General features: G+C 46.9%; 1 protein-coding gene across 2 annotated transcripts in view; it reads right to left on the bottom strand.

The window, feature by feature from the left end:
- TGFBR3 (transforming growth factor beta receptor 3) overlaps nt 1-2,790 on the bottom strand; it is a 246,451-nt gene extending 243,661 nt beyond the window's left edge. For both annotated transcript variants that reach the window (XM_007480338.3, XM_007480340.3), the window contains exon 1: nt 2,482-2,790. The gene's annotated coding sequence lies outside the window, so the exon portion shown is untranslated. The remainder of the gene's footprint in view (nt 1-2,481) is intronic.
- Nucleotides 2,791-5,483: the final 2,693 nt, after the last annotated feature.

Genomic DNA, 5,483 nt, shown 5'->3' with positions numbered 1-5,483 from the left:
ATCCATGGTATAATAAATATGTAGAAAAATATAATAAATTCTTTTATATAATAGGAGGAAATGTAAGTGTTGTAAAAACAAAAGACGTCAGTAAAAATGTAAAAACAAAAGCTATCAATAAAAATTCAAAGATATAACGCCTGCCCTGGAGATGCTTGTCTTCTTTCAGTGAGGTCTGAGGTCACAGACTTCACCTAGATCCTCCACTTTGGGGGTTTAGATCCATAAAGCCACCTTGTGTTAGCCATGAGATAAAGCCCATATTTTTGAGCTTCTGAAACATTCAATATCCCCTAATACTTAAGTTTCTCCACCTCACATATCTGAAGTGTATTATACTCCCCCTGCTGGATATCATCTGACATAACAATCACAATCCCCCAGAGTTTAGCTTTGGTGTTGCTAGCACAAATAAGTCTAGTTTGGGGGTGGGGAAGCTTGTTTCACAGAAGGATAATCACTGAAGCTACAGTTGCGGGGTGAGGGGTGGGGGGTGTTAGGTTTTTTTAAGCCTACCCTGTTAATTTCAGATCCCATCAAAACAGGAAAAATTAAAGCAGACAAATGACAAAGACTCAAACTGAAGGGGGAAAAAATGCTGAAACCTTGAAATGCTAAACAATGCAGAATTAAAGCCAAAAGCTGAGGACTCTAAGAGACATAGTTGAAAGGATGTTGCTAACACAAAGGCATGAAATCAATTTTATTTTAATAGCCCATAAGGGGGTAAGAATTATTTCCCTGCCTCTTGTGCCAACCTCAAGCTGTTTCCTAAGGAAGCCAAATAATGCTGATCAACAGTGTCTGCAGAACTAATGAAAGATACTAATCATTAAAACCACGTTAATAAGGAAAAGCAAAGAGAATTCATTTTATTATCATTCTACCCATATTGTTCTAAGAGTGCTTCTCTGGTTGGCCCAAGAGTACCTCACCTAAAATGTTAATTGCTTTTTAATTGCTCCAATCCAATACCACCTAAAGGGAAAGTCCTTGGTACCCTGTGGGATACGCAATACTTTTTTTTTTTTAAGCCCTTATCTTCTGTCTGTGTTTGTTCCAAGGCAGAAGAGCTTTTAAGGGCTAGGGAACTGGGGTTAAGTGACTTGCCCAGGGTCACTCAGCTAGGAAGTATCTGATGCCAAATTTAAACCCCAAGCCTCTTGATTCCAGGCCTGATTCTCTATCCACTGAGCCACCTAGCTGTTTCCATAGTACTCTTCATTATCAATACTAAGCCCCAAAACTAGGTTCATTCCAAAATTGGTTGCAGCCAGAAGTCTCAGTTCAACAAAATCATCAGGTTGGGGGTAACAAGTGAGGACCTTAAACACTAGGGGGGGAGGCATCCAGACTTTTAGCATTTCCTCAAAAAACACTTTGCAAACTTCCAGTGCAATATGAATGTGAGCTAGTGTTGCTGTCGTTATTTTTCCTTTCTACTCCTGCACAAATGCCACTCTGAAAAAGATGGGATCCCTGTGCTTTTATGACAGGCACTCACCACATCTACCCCACACACCAGGCGGAGATGTGTCTTTACAGTTAATTTTGAGGATAGCAAACACATTGGTTGCACTCTTCCTAAATGCTTTGCTCCACACAGAGGAGAGCCTGGCTCTCTCCAACATGTGGACCCGGACCCCATCTGAGCCTTCTTCTAGCAATATAGCCTAATTGTTTCCAAATGATCAAGGGCACGAAATTGATGCCACAACAGACAAACGTCAGGGCTAAGGAGGTGAGTGCCAGCTAATAAGGTCTAGAGCAATGCATCGAGAAAGGGCAAGGCAGAGCACAGGGGAGCAATCCAAGGGGACGACCCCAAAGAAAACCAAAAGCCAGCCCGAGAGACCCGTGAAGTCTGCTAGCTCAAGCGGAAAGGACAGCGGATCCAAAGTCAGTTAAGCGCGAACCCACAAGCTTCTCCCATCAGCGGAGTTATGCTCCCTGGAGGCTGTGGTCAGCTACCCCGAGGCCGGGCAGAGAGAACCACAGAGGGGGAAAGTGAGAGCAGAGCGTGGACAGAAGGAGCAAACTTGCACCCCTAGCCCCGGGGCATCCATCCCAAAGCAAACTGCAGCTGCTACCAAACCAGTGTCCGGGCTCCCTGGCTCTCACCGGTCCAGCTAGGACGTAGGAGCCCCAAGGTCTCCCAGTCTTGCAGTTCGAGAGGACTTCGGCGTGTGTAAACACACCCGATGGGAGTGAGTGTGGATCCAGCGTGGGGCTGCCTCCAGGGAGACCCAGAACTGTGAATCCAAAAGCGCAGGCAGTTAGGGGGTTCAGGACACCGTGCAACTGAAGCACACAGACACCGCCTGGCACTTCGGGAGCCGCGGGGCTGCTTCGCCAGCTAGGAGGAGGAGGAGATGGGGGTGCAGGAGAAGGGGCGCGCGCCCGCCTCAGCGCTGAGCACTCTGAACGAAGCAGCCTCAGGATGGGGAGTGGGAGTTTGAGGGGGGGGGGGGGGGAACTTACCTCCGATGCGATCTGTCAAAGTGGAACCTGAAAGCTGCAGAGCTGCACAGCCCGAACTCAGGAGATCCGAGCCCAGCGCAGCCCTACGACGCCACTGGCCCAAGCCAGGGGACGCTCACCTCCTACAGGGAGCCGCGGGAATCGCGCAGGAAGAAGGGCTCGAGATGGGCCCCTGCCTCAGCTTCACTCGTCACGAGCAGAGAAGCACCCCTGGCCAGCTGCCCTGCAGCCTCCAAGTCCCCCCATCGGGGCTGAGCGGAGCGCACACGCCCGGGCGGGGACACGCCACCTCAATCAGAGCGCGGGGTTGGGGGAAGGGCGCTCCTCCTCCGAGAGGGGACGGGGGCTCCTCCTCCGAGGGGGGACGGGGGCTCCTCCTCTCTCCTGCCTCCTCCCTCCTCCCCGCCTCTTCTCTCCTCCCCCTCTTCCTCTCGAGCTGATGGATGAGCTCCCAGGGAGCTGCTTTTCCCTGCCTTGCGCTGGGGAAGACAGACCCAAGGTCGGAGTCAGCCGGGGCCTGGAGTGGGGGCAGAGTCGAGGGGCTAGCTTTGTTGGGGAGCTTCTTCTGAGGAGGGAGAGAGAGGGAAGGGACGTTGTCGTCCTATTCTGGTCCCGCCGCCAGCCATCCCTCCAAACTTTGGCTACAACTTGTGCATGCTTCAGGATGCAGATTTCCCTAGCCCCCTCCGAACTTGCTTGCGCCACTGAACTGTCCCCCGAGGCAACCCCACGACTCTTGTCCACGCTTGACCCACACGCGTTCCCAGCCGGCGTGTTTACACACACGCCGGGTCCTTCCGAACTGCAGCAGCTTTGCTGCAACTTTTTGGAGTTGTTATTTGTGCCCTCTGCCTTCAGGGCTACCCTGGAATAAAGAATCTTCCCGCTGTCAGCAGCAGCCTTTCCCACCTATTCCATCTGTGCTCACTGGTGCCCACACCCCGCCGGTGGTGAAGTGGGTGGGGGGAGGAGAAGAGCCCTCCCAAGATGGGCAAATGAGGGTTTCCCAGATCTTGGCCAGCTAACCAAAAGGCAAAACCCTGGGACTTCAGAGGATGATATCAGGGAGAGGAAAGAGGGAAACATCTCTCAATCAGCAGGTTTGGTTTTTTTAAGGCACTTACTAGGTGGCAGGCACTTGTGCTGAGAAAGGTGAGGAGAGGAGGAGGGATGAAGACAGAAATGGAATAACCACTGCCCTTGCGTGCCTTCCCTGAATTTGTACTATCAATTAGAGTAGGTAAAGGACATTTAGGGCAGCAAGGTGGCACAGTGGATAGAACCCCACCCCTAAGGTCAGGAAGACCTGGAATCAAATGTGACCTCAGATACCTTCCTGGCTGTGTGACTCTGGACAAGTCACTTAATCCTGTGCCTCAGTCTCCTCAACCGTAAAATGGGCTGGAGAAGGAAATGCCAAACCATACCAAGTATCTTTGCCAAGAAAACCACAAATGGCATCATAAAGAGTTGGAGACTACTGAAACAACTAAGTAGCAACAAAGGGCATTTACTAGCTGGTAAATAAGATGGACTGAGCCCTTACTCTGCACTCTGTGCTAAGCTCAGGCAGTAAAGAAATCTTACCTGGGCCTTAAGAAGCTTACTAATACTGGAACTCAGAGCCTTGAGTCCTGAAATCTCACCTTGGCCACTTACCAGGTGGAAATGGCCAACTCAACCTTCCTGGTTTTCAGTTTCTTCATCTGTATAATGGGGATAATAAAATCTGCAGTATTGCCCTTACTCTGCTGATTCACCTCCTAAAATGCTTTCTTTTCTAGCCTTTTGTTGTTGTTACAAAAGGAAGGGCATAAAGGAGGAAAAGGATAAAGGGAGTGGGGAAGCATTTTTTTTTAATTCACATCCCTTTAAGACAATTCTTGCCTCAATAGACATGCAACATTTTGAAAACTTTAAATCATACCTGTTATTAGACACATATGCAAATATGATGTACTTGTAATATTCAACAAGCATTTATTAAGAGCCAGAAACTGGCCTGGGCTCTGGGGATATAGAGACAAAACTGAAACAATGCCTGCCTTCAAGGAGCTGATATTCTGCTGGGAGAAGGGAACATAAACAGGTCTTTGTCTCTCAAACATGTAGATGAGGTCTTGGCCTGCTAATTTGGGGCGCTTCAGAACTAGGACTTTGATATGTAATAAGAGTGCTTGTTAGCTTTTAAAGTTACTAAAGATAGAACTATTAAACTAATAAACAAGACTAGAAGCTGGTACTTTGAAAAAACAAACAAAATAGACAAAGTACTGGTCAATCTAATTTAAAAAAGGAAAGAAGAAAAGCAAATTAACAGCATCAAAGATGAAAAGGGGGATATCCCCTCCAATGAGGAGGAAATTAAAGCAATCATTAAAAATTACTTTGCCCAATTATATGGCAATAAATATACCAATCTAGGCGATATGGATGAATACATACAAAAATACAAACTGTCTAGACTAACAGAAGAAGAAATAGATTTCTTAAATAATCCCATATCAGAAAATGAAATCCAACTGGCCATCAAAGAACTCCCTAAGAAAAAAACCCCAGGGCCAGATGGATTCACAAGTGAATTCTATCAAACATTCAAAGAACAACTAACCCCAATACTATACAAACTATTTGACATAATAAGCAAAGAGGGATTTCTACCAAACTCCTTTTATGACACAAACATGGTACTGATTCCAAAACCAGGCAGGTCAAAAACAGAGAAAGAAAATTATAGACCAATCTCCCTAATGAATATAGATGCAAAAATCTTAAATAGGATACTAGCAAAAAGACTCCAGCAAGTGATCAGAAGGGTCATCCACCATGATCAAGTAGGATTTATACCAGGGATGCAGAGCTGTTTCAACATTAGGAAAACCATCCACATAATTGACCACATCAATAAGCAAACCAACAAAAATCACATGATTATTTCAATAGATGCAGAAAAAGCCTTTGATAAAATACAACACCCATTCCTATTAAAAACACTAGAAAGC

The sequence above is a fragment of the Monodelphis domestica genome, chromosome 2 (genome assembly GCF_027887165.1).
Source record: "Monodelphis domestica isolate mMonDom1 chromosome 2, mMonDom1.pri, whole genome shotgun sequence".
Taxonomy (NCBI): Eukaryota; Metazoa; Chordata; class Mammalia; order Didelphimorphia; family Didelphidae; genus Monodelphis; species Monodelphis domestica.
This window is presented reverse-complemented; position numbering and strand designations above follow the sequence as displayed.